The following is a 25,546-nucleotide window of genomic DNA, read 5'->3' on the forward strand; positions in this document are numbered from 1 at the left end:
CCTGATGGTGAACGCTCCCCCAGTGGTCTACATTTAAAGCCTTCAGATCTTCCTGGGTGTGAGGGGTTTAAAAATCAGTGTAAACCTTGGTGTTAAGAATTGTCAAAGGTTTTTTTATTTTCTGAGGACAAAGCAGACCTTTATTTTTTCACACTTCCTGTATTCTACCAGTGGCGTTAGCATTTTTTTTTTCAAAAGAACACTGGAGAATGAGTCAGAAGGACTTCTTCTTAGAGCCCATTACCACAGCAAGGAGAAATGGAGAGATGGATTCCTTACTAGGTCTGTGTTTGATCATGGAATTCTCTATCCTATGGGTCTAAAGTTTCTTTTAGATGTTTTAGGAGTCTTGTAGATTTGTCAGCTGAGGGTGGCTAGTTCCAAACTATCTGACGGTTTATCAATTTTGGAACAGATAAGAGGGGCTGCAGGTCTTTTAAAGCAATTCTAAATAAGCGGATTAAAACCGTCCTCTCTTTAGCACACTTAGGACTCCGGCAAGGGGCCTCCGGGACCAGTGCGGCTCATTATACCAGAGAAATGGCCACTTCTTGGTGAAATGGGCGGATGATTCTTATGTGGAGATCTGCAAATCTGCTACCTGGGCTACTTTTGATTCACATGACAGGTTGAGTGCGGCCCAGGAGTCTGAGTTATGTTTTGGCCTAAAGGTTCTCATGCGGTCACTGTGTAACCTCAAGTTGAGTCCACGGCAAGATGTCTATTTGCTTTTCACCACTGTGATAATAAAGGTTTATGCTTTTTCTTGACTCGCGCTTGTCTTTTTCTTTGTCCTATGTGTTATTTTCATCTTTTGTCAGAACGCAGTGAAGTCATACTGCTCGGTATGTCCTCAAGTCCCAAGCGAGGAATGGGATGAGGCAGTACTGCCTACTTTACTCACCCGTAATTTTCATTACTCTAATTGTTCCTTCCTCATTTCAATACGTAGGACCCTCCCTTCCTTTCTGGAAGCCTCCAACAATCTGTTAAACTACTTTGTAACGCAAGAAGTGTTACGACAGGTAGTAGTTTGTCTGTGGCGGCTGGAGCCATTTGAAAATGGTGAGGCGTAAAAGTTGTGGATGGGGAATTATGACGCAAGCGAGCAAAGTCCAATAGACAAAATCCCCACCCTCAAGAACATTTTTAAAACAAGGAATAGCAAATGGTGCATTTTAAAGAAACTTTCAGAGAGTAGGTGGTTTAGAAGGCAATTGTGAATGTATACCCTTGAAATACGTAAACACAAACTGTCTCACACGTTACCGCATTACATACATTCAACAGTTAGTGTCGTGGGCACAACCAGGATCTCTATTCTATATGCAGACAAAGCAGTGTGCACCACTATGCAAAACTTCAGGGCAAAACAGGATTGCTTTGTCTGGGTTTGTTGAGCGGATTCTGCAGGTTCTTGTTCCTTCTTCCATCCATGGCATCCAGTTAGCATGTTGTGCCTGGACCGGAAGGGAGCCCCGGTGCACCTCTCAGAGCTAGTATACCTTCTAGGACCTGGCTCGGCCTCTGATTGGCTCCCGCAGAGAAGGCCTCTGATGGAGGACTCCATTGTGATGAGTAACACAGGCGCACAGCAGAGAGCAGCGTCTGCCTGCGGCCAGACCAGAGGCGCAACTAGAGCCAAATTTCGGGGGGAGGGGGGGCTGAGCAAAAATTTCGGGGGGGGGGCTGAACTTTAAGCAATAGGCAGAGTGGAGCTGCAGGGGCTCTTAGAAGGGGTGAAACAACAGCAAGGCCTCATTAACATGCAAATGGTCTTTTAAAGACCTGTGAAGTGCTCGGGTGCGGCTGCTTTTTTGCCCGGGAAGGTGTCTCATCCCGGGCTGCCGCACACGACGGGGGGGCTGAAGCCCTTTGAGTCCAATGGGTGTTGCGCGCCTGGGCCAGACTATGAGACATTTCATTTATATGTAACTTCAGGAAGCCAAATACTAGAATACATTTCCCTCCATGAACACAACCTCTAAGTGTGCGTTCAATCCACTCTACTACAATGAAATCACCCAATAGCGGGCGATATGTGGAGAGATCCGATTGTGGGCCATAAAATGCGCACAACGAAGGGGGTGCATGTCTCAAGGGTGCAAGTTACACCAGTCAAGCATCACACGGGGCTGCACACATTCAATGTTCGTTGTAATCATAACTCCTGCGCACAGAATGGTTACGAAAAATGTCGCTGACAGCCCTTACCAAGTCAGCCTGTGGGACTCGAGGCCAGGACTGGACATCTGAGGTGGAGAGCTAGGATTATAAATTACTCTGAGGCGAGGGCCTCAGCCTGGTCTTTTCCACTCCCTGGCCTGGACACGATGGCGAGGGGACAGAGACTGCAAGGAAAGGCCGCTAGGGACAGAAAATGACCAATCACTGCATGATTTCATATCAAAGCCATACAGTGATTGGCCGTGTTCTCGTGTAAAGGCGTACTTCCCGCCCCCAATGCGGCCTTCTAGACTAGGCCTACTTGTGTCTGTTGAGCCAATCCAGACGCTGCTCCCTTGGTGCAAACCCCAAAAACGCAGGATTGGCTGGAGCAGGCACAATCAGCGCTCCTCAGGAGACGGGAGGCCGCGGCTGTGATCCCAGGTCACTGGCATTATGCTGGTAGGAGAGACCTCAAGGGCGCATGTCGCGCTGGTCATAGGAAGAAACCTGCACAACCAGACATGCGCACTGACACTACTCAAAGTGCAGACCCAGCCAGTCTGCCTGCCCTCAATAATGAAGCCCCACCCACCCATGATTGACAGCCTAGGCATCCGCCTGCAGCGTGCTCCCAGCCCGCCTGTCTGAAATCAAAGCACCACAGCCCAAGAGAAACCCTTCAAATTCATTTTAACATCATTTGTATTATGGGGGTCCACCAGGGGCAACACACACAGGGGGCTAACGCCCTCATGCCCCGGTAACAAAACCAGCACTGGGCATCATAGGGTTAAGTAGATTGGAAAAGAGCCCATTTATTGGATCAACAGCCACCCAGGTAAACACACTGGATTAACCCACAGGTGTGTACTTCTTGCAATATCATAGCTATATGTACATAGTCAGTCCAGAGAACCCTTACATAATTTCATTTGGGTAATCAATGTATTGATGAACAGTGTGGTATTGCCTGCCAAAACACGAAGAAGCGGTTATGAACCGATAGTGTTGCCATGTGATTTAAACATCGGGGGACACTGGCAATGCATAATAATCTGACTGCAAACAGAAATAAAACAATACACATATAAAGCTGGAGACCTATGGATGACACTATGGCCCAGGGTACCCCAGGGGTGTTTTGTCCCACGGTGCACAATGGATGTGTCAAAAGTAGAGGTCACAGGAGTCCTGTTCTGCAGAAGGAATCTGGACTGATGCCCTGGTGAGCCAGTATGCCAACCTCCTAGCCAGGCACTAGAAGAAGGGTTATTATTTTAACCCCGGCTTAGAGATGGGGACATAACCTGTGCCAGCTTTAGCACTGGTGGCGCCCGGTGCGACAATCATTTTAAGCATCCCCGTGCCCCATGACCGCCTCCTTGGATTCTCCCACTACCACCGGGCAAAAGTGCCCCTCGTCTCTCCAATTAGAAGTTCTTGCTCTTGAGTTCAGCACCCCCTCCCCCCTTAAGTTCAGCACCCCCTCCCCCCTTAAGTTTAGCACCCCCTCTACAGGTCAGCAATGCCCTAAAGCCGGCCCTGAACACACCCACTTCGGAGGCTGTGGTGTTCAATTAGTCAGTCTGTTTAAAACAGTCATGCGGCGGGCACTGGGGGGTTCCCAGAGAGGGGGCAGTGCCATCTAGGTTACATCAATGAAGCCATTGGCTTATTGTAAAATCCAAGCGTCGCACTAAGAACGAGTGTAGGAGGGGAGCCGCGCCAGTTCACCAGGACAGTCGTAAGGGTGTGGTATACAGCTGGTGGTACACTTTGGCGCACACAGTCACACATGTATTACCACATCACGGTGTGGTAGTGCACTGTCATTTACATACAGCACTCTAAACTGGTGGAAAACGTATTAACAGCAGTTCCTTGGTGCAACTGTTGTGTTAGAAAGGAGATAAAATAGTCCCAACCCCTTTCGATTCAGATCTTTTAGACATTTCTGTGTGGTACATTGCACAAAAGTTGTCCAATGCTACAAACTTGGCTGCATGTTTTCTTGACTTTCTGATGTCGTTTGACACTTGATAGCGATTGCTCACAGGTAAGGATAACTACACGGGGTGAGTAAATCTTAATTAAGACTTTCTGGGTATAGGTAAACCTCATACTGGTCCTACTCAAGCCTTTTCATATCATAGGGGCAATGAAGTGATGCGGGTGGACCAGAACAAATTCTGCTAAACAATGGCCTTCAACAAGGATGCGTTCTGGCCCCATTACTTTTTGTCCCGTTTTTAGGTCGAGCCCGGGCAGCGCATGCGCTGCTCCACTAGGCATGCTGTATTCAGGTATGGACTTGAAGCTCCGCCCACTCTCCGCAGTTTTTTCATTGGCTTGTGTCGTTGTCCACTGTAAATGGTGTCTTTTCATCAGTCAATTGGCTTAGTATTCCCTCCTTAGTACGGCCTTTTTTCATGTTGTAACCTCCCATGAGGACACCCTCCCGTTACCAGTGTTGTTACTCGGTACGCTTTAATTACAGCCTCCGAGCACGCTTTTCTAAAAGAGCTTTGTCCTGCCTGCTCACGCATTTGCAAGAGTTCAAGCTATTGGCACTGTAAATGACAATGCCTTTTATTTATAGGTTTTTAAAAAAAATACATAAATAAAAGGCATGGTCATGTACAATGCCAATAGCTGAAACTCTCGTAAATGCAAGACCTATTGCATTGCAAATGCCTGATGGTTCAGCTCCCGTTGAGTCTGTTAAGTGCCTGCTCTCTTCCCCCCCCCCCCCAAATTCATGAACAGGCATTTCGATGTTTTAATATATAGCAATGGTTTCGTTATATTAGAATTCACATCTAAAAGAGTGTGGTGCGACTGGTTACACTGCAGCCGCTGTGCAGAAACAATCATTTGACGAATAACACGCACCACCTTCAAATCATGGCTTTTGGAAGGAGAAAGTGCGGGTACAGCTCGCACTTGTGCTATACGCAGTTAAAGTGGTTAACCAATGCTCTTACTTAGAGGCCTTATGTGCAAGAAATTTTAAATGGATCGCGCACCCTGAAACAGTTGTGAATGACCGACCGCTCGTACGGGATATTGCCTTCTTAGCAACATATTTGGACATCATGGGTCACACCATTAATGAATGTCTATAATCAAGATTGTACTCGTAGCCAGGTGGGTCCACTCAGCCTTTCATCCATCTGAGGTCGATAAAAGGGGTACCATTGAGTTGGGTAACAATGAACATCTGTTATTCAGCGCCAAGAGACCTCTGGGTGAACGTGCGCTTTACAAATACACATGTTATGTTATATGGGTGTATAACGCGCAGGATTCTGCAATCCCTGGTTAAAAATCTTTTTCTAATTTCTTATAATTGGCAGCTTGTGACACCCCAAAAAAATACCATCGCCACTCAACGATCGTAACTTATTTCAGTTGAATTCTGACATCACAACGCCTGTCGAAAGAGCCAGCAGCGAGAGGGCTAATATGTCAGGTCGTGGAGCAGAATTAAAGTGCTTTCCTAGCTGTACTGTGACAAGCAGAAATTAGATTTTATGGTAACAGGTTTATTTATTGCACTTCTTAGGTAATAAGAGAAAAGTTAGAATCTTTCTGCATGTTTGTAGCACATTCTGAGCTGCTGCACCTTTATTTAAAAAACAATATATAAATGACTTGTATTAAATTAATTCTAATATCTTTTTGCAACAGACATCTAACAGATGTTATGATGCATTTAATTTCGCACTAGAGATTCTATTTTTATTGTTACTGTTAGCAAACCGCGTATCCAAGTTTGGCGGTTTAGTGGACTACTGTCAACTGTAGGTGCTTATCTGCAACCTCATGGTACAGGTTCAAATACCAGCAGATCCACTGAGCCTTTTAGCCTTCTGAGGTTGTTAAAATGACTACCACTGATTTGGGTAAAAAATAAAAACATCTATTATTCAGCACCAAGATACCCTTCTGTGTGAACGTGCCCTTTACAAGTGCACATGCTAGGTCTTTCATATGAAAGAGCTATGCGCCATGGATTTAAGTTGTTTATTGGACAAGTAATGGAGAGACAATGTATTAGAAGAAATAAGGTACCTCCTGCTGTACTTACGGATATGGCAAGTCATTTCAGAGTTCCATATAAAGGAACTCGGCCTTCAACCTCGTTCCTCTATATGGTCATGAAACTCCTTAATGACTTTCAATATCCGGCACGGAGTATTTATACCATACATAAACCTTATACAAAGGCTAAGCAGATCTGTGCACGTGACTGATGTCCAGTATCCTGCAGAGAACCATTTAATTTATCTGCGTGTAAAACTGAAATGAGTCCACCTACTGTTAGTAAATAATGCAGCAGTGCCTTCTCCTCATGACGTCAATAGGCGGGTTTGAACATAGAAGCAGGCACGCTGACGTGAAGAATTTATGTTGCTTTATAATGTTTGAGAGTAGAGGCGAATTATTTCATCTACTGACAATATCTACTACATTTTACAAACTGCGAGAGCCTTAAATTAGGCCTATATCTCGAGTTTATGGATCATATGATGAATGTACAGGGCTTTTACATTTCTTCTTGAATTGTCTTCCTTAGATGTGGGCCTGGCTATTGGCTAGTATTTACGGGTGCAAATAATTAAAGAAATACATGCATTACTATTGCGTTTTTATTTTAACGTAATTTTGTACGAATGCAAAAGTTTTATCGGTAGTAGGCTGCCTAGTACACAGAAAAAATAACTTGTGGTGCATGAGTCGAAAAGTGTTTTAAGAGCATGATGCTGGCATGTTTATGAATCAAAAAATTCAAAGCTGACCTCAACACCACCTGTCTGTTAATCGTACAGTCCGGAGAACGTTTGCAAAAGGAATGCAACATAGTGGCAATCTAAGCCAGACCTAAAAATGAAAGCTGATGATTAGCCACAGTGCCACCCTGACCCTCCTGCCTCAGGACTCCACCTTCGAGAGCAGTCCGAGGCGGAAGCAGCCCGGGCGGTTTGTTTGAGTCCGCTTCAGGCCAGAGCAAGACCCAGAGGGCGAAGTAAAGCGGAAAAAACTGGACCACCTGGGGTCAGACCAGCGAACTTCTGGGGTCATATTTCTGGATTTTTTTCTTCTCAAGACTAAAGATTCCCAAAGGAGCGTCTCTGACCGGTTAGACACTGGTGGGCCGACTCAAAGCCATTTTCAGCCATATATGTATTTCATTTTCGAAAATGGGTCGACTTAAAACTGAGAAGTAAGTCCATTCACCCCCTCATCATATCACCTTAAGTGGACATACTGCTAGAGGCGGAGCAAATCATGTGTCATGGGTGGGGAGTGGGCACGGTAAAGGGTGGTGGCATGGAGGGTGTGACCATGAGTCATGGGCGGGCGAGGCAAAGGGTGGCAGGCATGGAGGGTGTGACCATGCATCATGGGCGGGCGAGGTGAAGTTTGGTAGGCATGGAAGGTGTGACCATGCGTCATGGGCGGGGGTGGGCGAGGTAAAGGATGGAAGTTGTGACCATGCATCATGGGCAGGGAGCGAGCGAGGTAAAGGGTGGTAGGCATGGAAGGTGTTACCCTGCGTCATGAGCGGGGGCGGCCGAGGTAAAGGGTGGTAGGCATGGAAGGTGTGACCATGCGTCATGAGCGGCGGCGGGCGAGGTAAAGGGTGGTAGGCATGGAAGGTGTGACCATGCGTCATGGGCGGGGAGTGGGCACGGTAAAGGGTGGTAGGCATGGAAGGAGGGACAATGCGTCATGGGCGGGGAGTGGGCACAGTAAAGGGTGGTAGGCATGGAGGGTGTGTATGCGCTCATCAACGAGGTTGTTTGAGGACACCCACAACCTTCCCTCGGGCCCGTCCATGAGAAGAGTCAGAGATACAAACCTAAGGTGAGGTAAAAGTAAACCACTTTCCAGGGTGTAAAAGAGACAGAGCGCCCCAAAACCTCACAAGGCTCTTGGGAAAGGGGCTTCAGGGAGGAAAGCATCTAGAGATGGAGAGACATTAAAAAACATAATTGCATAACACCGCTGCCGTTCTACTCTGCAGAATTTTATTCTGAGTCCAACTCAATGTAACTCACCATGGAAAGACGCCATCAGTTTCCCAGAGAGTGCCCTGACCCTGCCTTACCACAAAAAAAACACACGAAACAAAAACACATTTGCTCACAAACAAATGATTTTTTTTGTAAAAGCGCCCCATGGAGGAGGAGCCTAGCGCGCAACCAAGATGGCCGCGTAGGTGCGAGGCTCCCGAGGACCTCCGTGACCTCCTACATAAATCCTGAAAATATCCTGTTCTAGATGAGGGGACTGTGTTGGTGAGCCCGAGCTGAGGTGTCACCCGTTTTCCGCTTCCAAATTGGACCTCGGACACCGGCGGGAGCACCGATTGAGGTTTGCGGCCTTCTCCACGCCGGCCCCCCGGATTGGAGTTGCGGGGCGATCCGGAGACAAAGTGATCAACAGCGGCGGGCAGGGCTGGGCGACTCGCGTACCCCGCACTTTCACTTTCGCTTTTGCACCCTCCTTGCTGTGTAGGCGAGGTTGGGTTGCGGGGCGGTGTGCGGTGGTGTGGCCTCGTTGGGGTGCCCTGCTGGCCCGCCGGCTGTGATCCGTCCTGCGGACCTGTGGTTGCCCCCCCCCCGGAGCCCGTGAACTGGGTTGTCGGCTTTTTCCGAGGTGATTGGCACGATTTGGGGACTGAAACCATGTCCAAAAAGCAAGATGGCGACCGGGCAAAGGTGAAATTGACCCGCCGTGGCGCAGCCCATCAGTCCAACGGCATGGACCGCTACACCCTCCAGAAGGGATCTCCCGAGGTGCCGCGTGGGTCCCCCTGAGGGCCCGACTGATGCTCCTGCGCTGCCCGCGGATCTGACCCTGCGAGATGTCATGGGCGCTATCGCCGAGATGAAGGCCTCGGTGGACCAGCGCTTTGACACACTGGCGCAAAAGATTGACTCGGTCCACGTGGATGTTGGCCTGGTGAGGGCTGATTTATCCAAGACCAATGACCGGGTCGATTCTTTGGCCCACACCACCTCGGGCCTTACAGCGGACGTGGCGGCCCTCCAAAAGGAGGTGCGCCGGCTTGGCCAGGCGAGCGCCCTGATGGATCGTCGACTGGAGGATTCCGAGGGTCGGGCCCGGAGGAACAATGTCCGCATTGTCGGGGTGCCGGAGGGACGTGAGGAGGCGGCGGCGGACCTGTTTGTGGAGGACCTGATTCTCACCCATCTCCAGCCCCGGGGGCTGAGTAAATTCTTTGCGGTGGAACGTGCCCACAGGGTTCCCGGAGGAAGACCTAAGGCCGGAGCCCCTCCGAGGCCTCTCATTGCCCGGATTTTCAACTTTCGGGACAGAGACGCTATCCTTCAGACTTCTAGGCAACAAGGACCGGTCAGACTTGACAATATGGACGTAAACTTCTATCCTGATTTCACCCCAGCGGTCCAGAAGCAGAGACTGAGCTTTCTCGGAGTCAAACGTCGTCTACGGGACTTGAACCTCAAGTATGCGATGCTTTTTCCAGCTAAGTTGCGGGTGGAAGTGGATGGCCGCACGCACTTTTTTGATCGTCCCGAGGCGGCCGGGGACTGGTTGGACTCCTTGCCCGGGGATCGGGGCCGGGGGGGTGGGGGGGGCGCGGTTGGAGGGGAGGGCTCGCCGGATCAGGACTGAGGGACTAATAGTAGGCCTCGCTCTGGACAACATTGTCGTCATTTTTGACTGTTCGTTAAGTCTCCCTCCTGTGGAGGTGGTACGGGGTCTCTTGGGGGCTCTCCCTCCTCCTCTGGGGGACTAGTTAGTTTAATCATTCATGGGGCGACAGGCACACTGCACTTTGGGGGGGCTGTTTGGGCTCATGCAGGGGTGCAGGGAGGGGGGAGTTCTGTTGGGATGGGTGGGTTGGGGTGGGGTGTTGTTCGTTTTTACCGCAAGGCAAACCCTTTATTGTATTGGTGTTTTTAAGGTGCTCTCGGGGGGACGAATGATGGCTTCTGTATGTGATGGGGGGTAGGGACCTGACTTTATTGTCCTGGAACGTTAACGGACTGGGGGATAGGATTAAGCGAGGTGTGGTCCTGCAGTATTTGAAACGACTTTCGCCGGATGTGGTCTTTCTGCAGGAGACACACCTTATTGGTAATTCCTATTGTGCCATGAATCGGCGTGGCTATCGCTTGGTGGCCCACTCGGGCTTCACGTCGGGCTCACGGGGGGTGGGCATCATGGTGAAGAATTCGCTCCCGTTGGAAATAGACGAGGTGCGCCATGATGAGAGGGGACGCTACACTGTCTTAGTGGGGAGAATGGAGGGTAAAGTAGTTGTCTTTGTATCAGTGTACGTCCCACCGGGGTTACAGTCTACGACTTTTGCAGACCTAGGGCGCCTCCTCCTTGACCTTCCGGGGGGGCTTCTGGTGGTTGGGGGGGGGGGACTTCAATGCGGTGGTTTCTGGGACCGTGGATCGTCACCCCCCTAGGGACCTCCCCCGGGCGCAGGCGTGGCTGTCCGGCTTCTTAGATACACTGGGATTGGTGGACTGCTGGCGCTTAAAACATCCCACGCAGCTGCAGTACACTTTCCACTCGGGTGCCCATGGTAGCCTCTCACGGCTTGATTATGTCCTTGTCCCTGCGGCCCATGTTGGGAGGGTAGGAGAGGTGCGCCATTTGGCGCGGGGTATTTCAGATCACTCCCCGCTCCTGTTGCACGTTGATGTCTTCCCGAGGGGGGAGGGCAGGGTAGCTCCAATCAATGCCTGGTACCTGCGCGACCCCACTATTCGCACTGATTTGATTAAATCCTTGCAGCGGTATTTCGATGAGAATGTGGGGTCCGTCCCTTCGGCTATCTCCCTGTGGGAAGCCTTCAAAACAGTTCTTAGAGGGGAGGCCCTCTCCTTTATTTCCCATGCCCGGAGGCGCGAGCAGGAGGAGGTGACCCGGGTGGAGGCCGAAATCGCTGAATTGGAGGGTGATCTAGAGGGTGGGGTGACAGATGCTGCACTACGTGTCCTACAACTTAAGCAGGCGGCCTACAGGGCCCTCGTCACGGAGGCGGCCAGGGGCCTCTATAGAGAGCAACAGGGGCGACTGTATGATGTGGGTGATAAGGCTGGTAAACTGCTTGCATGGTTGGATAAAAAGGAGAGAGCGAGTCGTGTGGTCCCGCTGATTGAGAGGATGGATGGTGTGCGTGTCACCGAGCCAGAAGACATTGTCTCTTGTTTCGCGGATTATTTCCGCGAGGTGTATTCCCCGGTTTCTCCCTGCTCGGAGGAGGATTCCCATGCCCTGCTTGGGGATATCGCGCTGCCTTCCCTTTCGGTGGAAGACAGGGTGTCGTTAGATGCCGCTCCTACCTCCGACGAAATTGCCCTCGCCATACGCTCGGTCGCATCCGGCAAGGCCATGGGCCCGAACGGTATCCCTGTCGAGTTGTATAAGCTGCGACCGGATGTACTGGCACCCCACTTCCGTGCGATGTTCCTGGCGGCCCACTCGCTGGGCTCCCTCCCGCCGGACCAACGTCTGGCTACAATCGTGGTGATCCACAAGGAAGGGAGACCTCGAGACCGGGTTACATCCTACCGGCCTATCTCGCTCTTGAATGCGGAGCCCAAAATCCTCGCCAAGGTGCTAGCCAACCGGCTGGTCGGCGTGGTGGGCGAATTGGTCCACCAAGACCAGTCCGGCTTTATTCCCCATCGCAATACGGCCCTTAATCTGCGGCGCTTGCACGGGGTGCTCGCGCGTGTCCCGTTTGTGCGGGAGCCGGCCATATTGGCGTCCTTAGACGCCACCATGGCGTTTGACACGCTCGAGTGGCCATACATCTGGGCTATGCTGGCGAAGTTTGGATTTGGCCCGGGGTTCATCAGCTGGGTCAAATTGTTGTATTCGGGCCCATTGGCGCAGGTGGTGGTGAATGGAAGAGTATCGGTCCCATTCGAGCTGGGACGGGGCACGCGACAGGGCTGTCCCTTGTCGCCGCTCCTGTTCGCGCTGGCCTTGGAACCCCTGGCGGAGTGGCTGCGGTGGCACCCTTCCATCCGTGGTCTCCGTTGGACCCCCGAGTATGAGGACCGCGTGTCCCTATACGCTGACGATATCCTTTTGTACCTAGCCTCCCCGCGTAAATCACTGATTGTCCTGGTTGATGTTTTGCGCTCATTCGGCCGCAACTCAGGCCTTGTCATCAACTGGGCTAAACCATGTGTGTATGTGCTTTCCGGGGAGGCTCCCGTCCTCCCGCGGGGCTGTCCGATCCAGATTGCCTCACAGGGGTTTCGGTACCTGGGGGTTTACATTACTCTGGACCCGGAGGCCCGCTACGAGCGGAATTTGCTTCCCCCCCTCCAGCGCTTGAAGGAGGACGTCGCGCGCTGGCGGCGCCTGCCGCTTTCGCCGCTCGGCCGGGCGGCATTGTTTAAGATGATGTCGTTGCCACGCTTCCTGTACGCTCTCCAGAATACTATGGATTTAGTCCCGGCGCGCTACTTCCGTGAGGTGGAGAGTCTACAGCGCCGCCTGTTCTGGGACGGGAGGCCGCGTATTGCCCTGGCGAAGTTGACGCTCCCATGGTACGACGGGGGGATTGCCCTCCCGGATATTAAACGGTATTACTGGGCCTCCCAGCTAGCTGCAATTAATCATGGCCTTTACGGGCCCGCCTTAAACCCGGCATTTGAAATGGACAAGATGCTCCTGCCTGGTGGCGACTATAATCGAGCGCTCTACTCTGGCGCACCCGGACCCCGCCTGACGGGACCTACGCGTGTCATGGTACGCGTATGGCACGCGGCTAACGCAGCTATGGGGTGGAAGGACCGTTTGACCCGGGCATCACCGTTGTACGCGTTTGAGAGATTGGGCTCCCTGTGGACCTCGAATGGCTTCGAGAAGTGGGACACGATCGGCATCAGTAAAGTGGGGGACCTCTGGACGAGGGGGGGGATTTAAAACATTCGAGACGCTGCAGACGGAGTTTCAGCTGCAGGGCAGTGAATACTTTCGGTACTTGCAGGTCCGTCACGCGCTGGGCTCAGTCTTCCCAGACGTCGCCTCCATCCCGGAGTCTTCCCCCCTGGAGGATAGAGTGCTGGATGGCCATGTTCCGGACAGCACAATCTCCCTTATTTACAAAAAATTGATTAATGACCGCTCGGGCTTGCTGACTGGCCTCCGCGAGGCTTGGGTTGCCGACGGGCTGGAGTTGGACGACGAAGACTGGATTTCCGCGGTGGCCTCTCCGAAGGAGGTGGCCATACCGGCTCGCCTTCGCTTCGTCCAGCTTAAGATACTCCATCGGGTTTACATGACGGGGCCAAGGCTTCTGCGTATGGGCTATGCTGAGGATGGGTTGTGTAAGCGTGGGTGTGGTGCTTTGGCGACTTTTTTGCATATTTTGTGGGAATGCCCGAAGGTGGAGCGATTCTGGCGTGGTGTGCATGAGGTCCTGCGAGTGGTTACGCATGTCGCGCTGCTACCTGAAGCGAGGAGATGCCTGCTGAATGTGTGGGAACCAACTGACTACTCGGTTCCGCAGACACGATGGGTGACTCTGGGATATATGATAGCTAAGCGTGACATTGCTCAACTGTGGGGATCCCAGAGGCCCCCGGCGGTGTCGGCCTGGAAAGAACACATGGATTGGTGCATGTTTCGAGAAAAGGTGGTGTATGTGGCGAGGGGTAAGCCTGGGGCATGGGTGAAAGTATGGGGCCCCTGGAACGCCTACCGCGGGGGTATCTGCGCGCCACCACTGCTGCCTGCGGCCTCACCAGCCCCGTCCCCTTAGTTGACTCCTTTCCCTAGCCCCGAGCACGGAGTTCCCCCAGTCCTCGATCTGTTCCCCTTCCCCTCTTTAGACTCCTGTGGATGGCTGGGGTCCCCTATTCGGGGAGCACGTGCTGTTACTTTCGATTGCGGGTTGCCTTGCGGGTGTGGTTTTTGTGTTGTTTGTATAAAATGAAACCGTATTGTGGGGTCAGAGTGATGTGGCCCACGACGCTGATACCTCCTGATTTTGCTTCTCTGCAACGCCAAGTGTTTTTGTACGTATGTCAGATGCTCCTGTCATTCTAGCGGCCGGCCGGAAGGTTGTAGGCCCATACTTGTATATTCTTGAGATTGCAATAAACGGTTTCAAAAAAAAAAAAAAAAAAAAAAAAGCGCCCCATGACGTGCTTACACTTTAATGTTGGCCATGCCCCTTTCTTCAGTCGCGGCTCTGCTGTAACCTGAATATGGCAGCAGCGTCTAGAGAAAGAGGCGTGGCCACTATGGAAGTGAAAGCATGGTAGGGGAGCTTTCACTGCAAAAAAAAAAAAAAGAAAAATCGTAGCGCAGCCGCTAAAGTTAAAGTGGACTGTGCTGCTAAATTAAATCAATAAAGAAGCGCCGGCACTACTCTTCCGTTGACCGAAGGAAGGAATGCCTACAATGCAAAAAACGGATCGCCCGAAACACCTGAAGGTTGATGTGGAGCCCGGACTCCGCCGGAGACCAGAGTCCCCTGACCTCCATCTCTCCCATGTGGTCGACCCATCCCAGGAGTGACGCATCTGTCACCACAGTGAACTATAGTTGGGGAAGGGAGAGGGATCTGCCGTTGACCCAATCACTGGAACGGACGTGCAGTCCCCTCCGAGATCTGGACAACATCGGACAGATTTCCCTGATGCTGCGCCCACTGGAACTTCAGGTCCCACTGCAGAGCCCGCATATGCCACCTGGCATGATCCACCAGCAGGAGGCCAGAAGGCCAAGCAGCCTCAGGGTAATTCTCACCGAAATCCGGGCTAGAGGCTGAAACATCGGTATCATAGCCCGAATATCCCAGAGTTGCTGCTCTGGAGGATAAGCCTGAGACTGCGATGTATGCAGAGCCGCTCTGATGAAAAGGATCTTCTGAGATGGAATCAGGTGCGACTTAAACACGTTAATAGTGAACCCCAGCAAATTCAGGAGGTTGGCGGACGACAGCCTGGGGCAAGCCCGCCTTCAACAGCCAGTCGTCGAGATAAGGGAAGACTGGAACCCCTGATCCGCGCAGATGAGCTGCGACCACCGCCATCACTTTCGTGAACACCCGAGGGGCGCTGGTAAGGCCAAAGAGGAGCACGGTAAACAAAGTGTTCGTGGCCTACTGTGAACGGCAGGCAATGCCTGTGGGCTGGCAGGACGGGATGTGGAAAAATGCAGCCTGCAGGTCCAACACTACCATCCAGTCTCTGGGATAGAGGCAGAGAGGACCTGAGCCAACGTGAGCATTTTGAACTTCTCCTTCCGGAGGAAGCGGTTGAGCGCCCTGAGGTCCAAGATAGGATGCAGGCCTTTACCCTTCTTGGGCACCAGAAAGTAGTGGGAATAGCAACCACGACCTACTTCTGGCGCAGGGACCCTCTATAGCTCCCTTGGCCAAGAGAGCATAACTTCCTGGCAGAGAAGGAGCAAGTGATCCTCCGACATGTGATGGGGTGCTGGTGTCATGAAGGGAGAGGAAGTCTTAAAGGGGAAGGAGTAGCCCCTTCGGACTATCTGCAAAACCCACCTGTCTGATGTGATGTTTTGCCAGTGGGTGAGGTGACGGTGAATCCTGCCATCCTGCCGCCCACTGGCCTCTGGTGGCCCTGAAAGTCAGACTAGAAAGGTTTGGAGGCTGCTGCGGGGAGGGGGGGGGGGGGTATGGGCTGACTGGGCTGATTGGCCTGCCAGCTGCCCCCCAGATCCGCAGCCATGCATAGACTGGGTAGCTTGCATGGCCCCATCACTCGATTGTGTGGAACATGGTAGGGCACCCCTTCTGTAGCCACAAAAGGGGCAAAAGGCAGACTGTGTGGGGCGAGAGGTTGCTGCGAGGCCCAAGGATCTGGCCGTAGTCCTAGAACCCTTGAAGCGCTCGAGCGCGGAGTCCGCGACGGCCATCAAAGGGAAAGTGCAAAAAAGTGGATTGGCATCCCCCGAAAAACCAGACGTCCTCAACCAGGCGTAGCGCCTCAGGGCTACCGACTTGGAAACCGTTCTGCCCAGAGTGTTGGCGGTATCCAGCCCACACCTGATGGTAAACTTAGCTGCGTCTCGACCCTCAGCAACTCCACGGGTGAGCGCAATCCGGACCTCCTCCAGGCACTGTGGCAGCACTTGCACAACCGTATCCCAAGAGGCATGTGGTGTTGACCTACTGCAGCCCTAAGCTGGCAGAAGAAAAATCTTGTTCCCAAGGCGGTCCAGCTTCTTTGATTCCCTATTTGGGAGAGCAGTAGGGAATGCCTTTAGAGGACAAGGCTTGGAACACCAAGCTCTCAGGGGTTGGGTGTTAGGAGAGGAAAAGTGGGTCACCTGGGACAGCGCGGTGGCGTTAGGCAATCATCCTGTCCACAGGAGCACCTGTGCTGGGCTTGCACCAAGTGCTCAGAAGGATGTCTGTGAGGGCTTCATTACAAGGCAGCAGGGGCGCCAAAGAGGCCACTACCGGCTGAAGCCCCTCTGTCAGGAGGTTAATCCTGACTGCCACCGCAGAAAGCTCAAGGCCCAAGAAGGTATCAGCTGCCCTACGCAACACCACTGCATAGGAAGCTCCCTCCTCCGTAGCCACGGTAGGGAGGGAGAGCATGCTAAGGTCTGGGGAGGAATCCAAACAACTGGCACCCCCAACTCCTCTCCCCAGTCCGGCTCTTCAAGCTGGCTAGCTAAAGGGTCAATAGACCCCTCCCAGTCCTCCTCACCCTCCTCTGGCTGCTACTCAGGGCGATAGGGAATGCCAGAGATGAACAGTGGTAGAAACGTACCCTCCGGCATCGGTACCGACGTCGGTCCGGCACCGGGTTTAAGTCGGGGGTGAGGCCGGGTTGATGCCGGTTAGACACACAACCTGCGCCGTCACTGGAATCGGCGCCAGGGAAGGTACCGGGAGGTCGACCGGTGCTGATCTGGATTCAGGCCTGGACCCTCGGGGGACCTCCGGTGCCGGGACTGGAGCTGCCAGCATCGAAGGCCCAAGGCCCCCAGCAGAGTCCGTGGGGCCAGAAGCCACACCTGCACAGTCGGGCTGGCCAAAAATGCTGTGAAGCGCTTCGTAAAAAGCTTGCAGCTGGACAGGGGATGCTCCGGCTCTGTGAAAGAGGCAAGCACGGAGCCGTCCCAGGAGCGGGCTCCAAAGATGAAGCTGGAGAGCGACGAAGCTCCGGGTCCCACGTCGCGTCGGCCGACGGATGGGGAGAAGGCGAAGAGCGATGATGCTTCTTCACCTTCTTGTGCTGCGACTTAACCGATGAGTGCGAAGTCTTCGAAGATGAGTGGTGGTGGCTCCGGGACCGGTACCGAGACCTTCCTCTCAACTGGGACCTCGAACGACACGAAGCAGACTGCCGGGCCTCCAAGAGCTTTCGGGACCGCTCCCGCAAAGACTTTGGATTCATAGCCTGGCAGTCGGAGCACAACTTCAGGTCGTGGTCGCGCTCCAGGCACCAGAGGTGTACGAGGTGCGGATCAGTGACTGACATCAGCTTGTGACAGGAGTCACAAGGCTTGAAGCCGGTCCGATAATGGGACATCCCTCATGCAACAGGAGTCAAAGACTCAAAAAAAAAGAAAAAAATAGATGTTGAAAAAGGTGTCAGAAAATGAATAAGGGGCACGATCTCTCCGTATCTGCGCTGGCTGGCGTGGAAAAAGAAAGAACTAACGTTAGCGCACAGGTACGGCATCTAAATGGACACCGCAACGCCATTCCGGCGACCACGATGCCGACAACAGACACGGAGTAGACCAACGCCACCTACTGACGCGCAGGTGTACTGCTACGAAAAAGTTATCCAGATCCAGTCTGATGCCTGGGGGTAATTCTAAAGGTAAGGAATCTAGAACTACAAAATCTTTCAGATTGCGTGAACAGCAAAACAGTGGAAGGCACCCCCTAAGCACCCCTTTTCAGACTATTTCCAAAACCAGGATGGGGAAATTCCTAGAAAAATACTGTTCTGCTGGGATATTGCAAATAATTTAATTCCGATATGTTATTTAACGATCAGATCGGATCTAGTATTGTCCATCTTATGAGCGGGTTGAGTTGCTTAACAGTGCTTTAGTTTGCCTTTCTTGGACAAAGATAACCTGTTGAGATGCTGGTGCCTAAAATACCTCAAAGTCAACATACCTTCGTATTGGTTTGCAGAAGTGTTTCACACGTACAAACGGCAAACCTCACATTGTTGAAACTTACTCCTAAACCCATGGGCTGCCCACCTCGTTACTGGACAGTGCAGGATGGATACAGAAGTGAGTCAATGACTGGTGTATGTGCACAGACCTCTTGAATACATCAGTGTATGCACACTCACATGTCCAGTCATTCCACTGGGATCGTGTAGCCTGCACACCAGTTGTGCAAACCCCGCACTAGGTTTTAGCAGATGGGCTGGTCTCCTTCGCTTCCCATCACGGGGCAGTGCAGGATGGGTACAGAAGTGTGAGTCAATGAGTGCAGTGTACAGACCTCTTGAATACATCAGTGTATGCACACTCACATGTCCAGTCATTCCACTGGGATCGTGTAGCCTGCACACCAGTTGTGCAAACCCTGCACTATGTTTCAGCAGATGGGCTGGTCTCCCTCGCTTCCCATCGCAGGGCAGTGCAGGATGGGTACAGAAGTGAGAGTCAATGACTGTGGTGTATGTGCACAGATCTCTTGAATACATCAGTGTATGCACACTCCTACTCGCATGTTCAGTCATTCCACTATGATTGTGTAGCCTGCACACCAGTTGTGCAAACTCTGGGCTGCTCCCCCTTCACTGGGCATTGCAGGAGGGATACAGCAGTGAGTTGGTGACTGCAGTGACCTCTTTTTGTATTCACAAGTTCAGCCATTCCTCTGTGATTGTGAAGCTTGCACACCCGCCGTGCAAAGTCTGGGCTAGCTTTTACCAGATACCGTTCACATTGCCTATTTAGCACCTATTGCCTTCAGCTTTACAACTTTCCATGCATGAGTGGTTGCCCAAGCGTCACAGAACAAAGTTCTGTGTCCCCAACACTCGCACCACACACCTTCACAACCTATGAAATGAGTAAAACAAACGAAAAAATGCACGATGAAAATTAGGGATATGAAATGAATATACTTTTATTAAAATATATGTATACAAACACATGAGAACAGTAGAAAAATATAAAACTCTTGTACAAATCTGTATATTAAATGAGGTAGAAACAAAATGGGAGACATTCTCGCACGTCCTCAGCCAGCTGTAAGTGGCACAGGCCACCCTTGAGAGCCGCACAGAGCCAGTCAGTCATACACAGGGTTTTTGAAACTGCATCTCTGTGGTGACTTGAGCCAAGGAGAGCTTTAGCAGTAGAAACGTGGGGAGAGCTGGGCACACAGGGAGAGAACAATTGAGCACTGGATGAGGACGTTCAATTGGGGAAAAAAAATCAAATAATGAAGACATTTCAGCATGTAAGACAGTGAAGAACAGCCATGAACCAAAACATGACTTGGAAATAACTAGGCACTAAGTTAACATGGTTTATAACATGAATGTATATGGTAACATGAATGTTAACTGAAACAAATCTTTAGACAACACAATAAAAAAACATTCTGGCAATGTAAACTGTAAACTTTTAAATACAGTGGGTATTAATGGCATTCTTCTAGTTGTTGGTGCTCTAAGGGAGGGAACCCCTCTTTCCGAGTTCTAAGGTGTGCCCTGCACCTTTTGGGCATCAGTGGGTTTGTTCAGTGAGCACACAGCTCTGGGTGGCAGCACATTCAGATGTGTGTAGTGCCTAAAAGAGGCTACCTAACTATGGGAGTCAGCGTGTGGCACTAGAAGGCAGGTGGGCACTTGATACGGGACGATGAAATGCTCACAGAATTTGATGGCGTGTTGGCAACTGAGGGCATTACCCCTCTCAGTGTGGGTCCCCTTTCCTTGAGGGTCTGGGTAAGAGGTAAAGCTCGGTGAGGAGTATAGGATGGGACAGGTCTCTCCTGAATGCGATCGTCTTTCCTCCCGTTTGCTTCCTCCCCTGGCAGAAAGGATCCCATGAGGCCTAATATAGCTCTAGCATGAAGCATTGCCCTTCAGTACCTCACCCATCTCTGCCACAAGGTTCTACGTAAGAAACATGAAGAGCCTGGCAGCAACCCCTTTCCTGAAAAACTGACCAACACAAGACATTGCAACCATCTGTCCGGTAAGTCTGTGTTCCATTAAACTTGCATACTGTGGAAGTCTGGGCACGCACATGCAGACAAAGAACTCCGTACAAAAGGATCACCCTTGTGCATACAGTCCTCCCTGCCAGAGTACGCCTCTACCTTACGTTGGTCACACATCACGCCCCCGCCCGCTCCTTACTCTGAGCCAAGTGCCATCTATTAACAGGACATTCAAGGCAGCACCCTCCTCCAACCCTCTTTGAACTGGGTATCTGTCCCTTGTTCATATACTAGTAGTACGTACCATCTGATGACAAACTCCTAGCTCCTTCCTCACCCCGACTGACAAGTATATACATGTATAGATGTGGTCTGTGCTGTACCTGTACGGTCTGGCTACGCCCCAGTGGTTCATTTCTGAGGCATCATCATGATATATCTATATGTAACCAGTGCTTAATGCTAGGAACACTTAGTTCTTTTAGAAGGACCACTCATTAAAAAGAGATTTCCGCACCCTTCTCCACCTGGCACTTCCTATGCATGACAAAAATACCCAGGATCTTTTCTCTTACAAGATCCATTTGGCGGGTCCTCGCCTACTACTTCCTACACAGTCTGCGGCAACCGGCATGCGAGAGTGGCACTCCGCCTGCTCTGATCTTTTCCTTCACCAAACCTGCATGTGGTATGGACAGCATCACTGTCTGCGGCCAAATGTACACACCTCTGCTGCTCATGACTGGTCACGCCAGGCAGGCTCCATCAATGCAATGTCGCACACATCAAGGTGTGGTGGTCTACAGACGAAAAGCCAGCAGAAAGCTTATGCAACAATGAACAGGTTTCTAAATTGAACCAGCACAATAAAAAATAATCCTCGACAAACACACACTGTATACTTTCCATTTACAATTCCTCCTCCAGGGCAACATCCCTGCACTGCCTTACATCACCTCCATAAGACCATTGATTACCTACAGTGACCATCCCTTGAATTCTGTCTGCTGCCCCCCCCCCCCCCCCCCCAACAGCATCATATTTTGATGAACCGGTGATCCAGTACATAACATCCACACATCTTCAATTTCACCCTCACCCGAGGGGACCCTTTTACAGCACTGAATGTGAAAAGAGCTTTCCTAAGAAGATACAAGTACAACTGAACCAGAGAACACCCAATGGAGAGGCCTCTCTCGCACTCATTATCAGAAGTATTTTGGCACAAAGAGAACATTTGTAATACACCAAGAACTCAAAGGAGACTTTTAATGTGAAAGGGATTTCAATAATAACTTCTAAAAACATGCCGGAGGGTGTACACTGCAGAGTGATCTCAGCGGTGTAGAAGGTATGCATAGAAGATGAGAAACGACCGGATCTTCTTGTTCCCCACGACAGCTTTTGGAACTACACCACTGAGCAATGTTTGAAAACTAATTAAATGTCTAAAAGAAGAAGTCCCTGCTGAAAACCCATTGGGTAAGTTATTAAAAATATTGTGGATTTGACATCTACACCCCTCTGTAGAAGCGAACGGAACAAACCTCACTGAAATAAAACACATCTATATGTCCACGCTTCTAATCCTACAGACGCGCCCAACAACATCAGAAGTTCCAAATAAACTAAAGGTCCTGCAGTCTGTGTGAGCAGAGAATTCTTCTAACCCCATTCTTAGCCAGTCCGGCTAAACAACATTTACAGAAAAAGTTTTTCAAATATTCATTCTCCGTTAAATCGCTCCAATCCATTATTCACCAGTACACCAACAGCACTCTTGAGACTTTCATGCAACCGTGCCTCTGGTCACTGGTCAGGTGAAATTTAACAATCTCCCGCCTACAGAGAATTTTATCCTATTTAAGGCATAGTGTATGCTCCATAAGGCAAGCAATGTAAACAAACTAAGCATGGCAGCACACACAAGTGCTTGCTAGCAAGACTAGAAGCACATCAATCTATCAAAACAGCACCAGACAAGCCTTCTCTGTCCGAACAATCTCCCTTCCACAGCAAGGCGCTCGACAGCCAGGCGCTCGACAGAACTCCTGCAGTTCACAAAGGCCCTTAAAAGAATACTCCTTTCTAGAAGACCAACCTAAGATAAATATAATAGTTGAACAGTTTTTCCACTGAAATTAAGATGACCTTTTGCCTTGTCAAATGTGCAAAAGCAACATTGGAAAAGAAAAGGGAAAACTATAAACTCACAACGTCAAACTGATTAACTTGAATATACCAATGACGCTACATTGCTTTAATTGCAAAGATGATCACAAAATACATTTAGGTGAATATAACATTTGATTTAGGGCAATTACTTTAATTAAGGGTAATCAATTAAAATGAAAGGGTGAGTGTTCATTGCTTAATTTAAATATATTTAATTTTAATTTAAAGGAAAAGTTCCAGTATCAAACCCAGAATCAAGCAGTCATTTCATATTTTACCAGTGTGCCTTCTGTCACATTCTCACAACTTGAACAACTGAAAATGAACAATTAGCAGCCACCATCTTTCTTCCTCTGTGCTTTTTTCCGACACCTCAAGTGGGAGAGAAGTACTTAATGGAGGTGCACTGGCGAGAGTGGACCACATAAAAGTAACAATGTACCATGTGCCTCTTACCACTTGGTGTCTAATAGCACAGAGACAGGGAGATGGCAGAAAAGTCTACAATTTCATCTGTCAAAGTTGGGGAAAAAGTAACAGAAGTTACATTGAAAAACTAAATAAATGACAGCATGATTCAGGCATTTTGCATCGGTATTCAATAAACGAAAAATACGTTGTATAGAACTTCTCCTTATATTTAGGGTTTAGAATATGCAGAAGCTAATTTAGGTTTAATTATTATATGTAATACAGATTAACAGTTAATTAAAATAAATGTGTTAAATTCTAATTGTTAATTTTGTTAAGGCAAATTGAATTTAACTTAAGTTTCAGGTTCAAGCAATTATAACAATTAAATTACAATGAATAACAGGCTAGGGTAGAGTAGGAATTAGGGCTATGAAAACATACTTTACTAACCCTACAGATTGCATCAGCATTAGATTAAATTAGGGATAATTCTTTATTTTAATTTAATTGAAATCAATAAAGGGCGAAAGTTAGTATTAATAGCAGAAATAAGTCATGGATTCATTGTAATTTCATTTTAAATTAATAAAAATTAAGAGTTTTGACTAGTGTTAATCAGAGGGGAAGGATTGTATTGTATTGTAATTGCATTTATATAGCGCCTACTACTCCTGACGAGGCATCAAAGCGGTTTTTAAGTGAGTAGCATGCTACTCCGGAACCCATAAAGGATTAGTGGTGAATTAGTATAGTGAATATATGAAAGTAATTTGAGTGGTGGATATGTTAGTCGGTTATACAAATTAACTGTAATTTGATTGCACATTGAAAATAATTAAGAGTTAGCATTAGAAAAAGGATATATTTAGGAAAGAATATAAAATAAGCATTAGAGTTAGTCATTTTAGAATCATGATTTTGAATTAGATTTAAAATAGAGGAGTGTAAAAATTGCATTTTGGAATAGGTTACTTAAGCAGTGCATGAGTTATTTAAAATCATGTTAAATTAAAAAGGTAGCAGTAGTTGCAGGCTCAGGGTTGTAGGTGCAAGATAGTGGCGAATCAGAGTTAAAACGTACTTTATGTATGTAGTAGTGGTCAATACAGGGACTTATTGATGGAATGCCTTTGAGTTTGAAACATCCATCCTAGCACTTTGTATGGAGACCGTATTAAAGACCTCTGCTACGAAGGAATGCGTAAATCTCCACAAACAGATGAAGGTGTTGTAGCGGCACACGGCCATCGAGGTGAAAGGCTGCAAAGCATCCATTGGAAGAGGACAGTGAACACTCTGGGGGCTCGACTGGCACATAACGTCAAAGTGATTAACCAAAGAAGCATTTCTCACCTACCTTTAGCATCAGATCTGACCGGCCACAAATCAAAGTAAACTCAAAGGATGCAAACTACAGAAACTATTACAAATCCCTCCCTTAACTAAAGAATAAAACCCCATTCCGTTCCCAGTTGATACCTTCCCAAAGAAAGAGGCACGGCCTTCATGGAAATTGACGGCCCCTATAGTTAACCTTAGTGCCTCTCCATTTGTTAGATTAAGACACCCCCGGGTATACGTGCGCTTTATAAATTTTTGTAACATAACATAACATAACAATTGCACCCCGTGTAACAGCTGCAGTGGTTTGTTTTTAAAAGGTGCTCTTCTAAGGAGTTAAAATCCCTTAGTATTTGTCACCTGGACACCAGTTACTGTGATGTACGCACTGTGTTCACATGCTTGACCCTGGCTGGAATTTTATATATAGAAGGCTAGAAGATTAAGTCTTTGAAATAAATAGACGTGTTAACATCACCCAACGTCCACCGTCACTGCATAAAGATGAGCTATTTTTGGCCAATCACAGATGCATTTACAAACCAAGACTCTAAATTATCAATTAGAAACTCCATTTGCTGAACGCTATTATTATTTTATGGCCCATGCTCCCCTACAGAATATATGGTGGGCTGGATTTTAAGAGAGCTAAATTTCAAACAGCTATCACCAGGAACAGAGTTCTGAAGTCTGGCTTGAAAGAAGAAAATCACGGGCAAGAAGCTAATTCGCTTCTCATCTGTACGGATCCCGGCTCACTTCCAGTTAGTCACCTCTCTCCGTATAGCATTGCTTAGTTTTCAGGTTACGATAATACTATTCGACACATACAACTGATATCCTTTGTCGGCTCTACTTCCCACACCTGTAGCCTCCTCCTGGCCTTGCTAATGGCACTTTAATTTTGTAGTACACCCTTTGTAATCGGTGGAAGGACGAACAGACACACACAGAACATCCGTCCCGCTCCCTGAGGTTCATCGTACTCTAACATCAGAGCCACGACTTCTCAAATCGTTTCCACACTAAAATGATAGGTTTCCAGCAACCTACTATCACACAACGAAACATCCAAAGGGACAAATATTAAAATGTAAGTCTAACACTGATAACTAAAACATGGTAAACATTTCTTACTGTACAACTTACTCAAGGGCCACTGTTTAATCGTTCCCTTGAGAAGGATTGTGCCGAGAACCCATCCAGACATGCATTGCTACCTTGTGTATCTTCACATACTCAAATCAAGTGCCTTCAAGCCACCGCTTTGAAAGCTCA

General features: G+C 49.4%; 1 protein-coding gene across 2 annotated transcripts in view; it reads right to left on the reverse strand.

Annotated features, from left to right (window-relative positions):
* The window catches only part of IL1RAP (interleukin 1 receptor accessory protein), a 388,648-nt gene that overhangs the window by 25,798 nt on the left and 337,304 nt on the right, over positions 1–25,546 (reverse strand). The gene's annotated exons all lie outside the window — the stretch shown is intronic.

Source organism: Triturus cristatus, chromosome 11 (genome assembly GCF_964204655.1).
Source record: "Triturus cristatus chromosome 11, aTriCri1.1, whole genome shotgun sequence".
NCBI classification, from domain to species: Eukaryota; Metazoa; Chordata; class Amphibia; order Caudata; family Salamandridae; genus Triturus; species Triturus cristatus.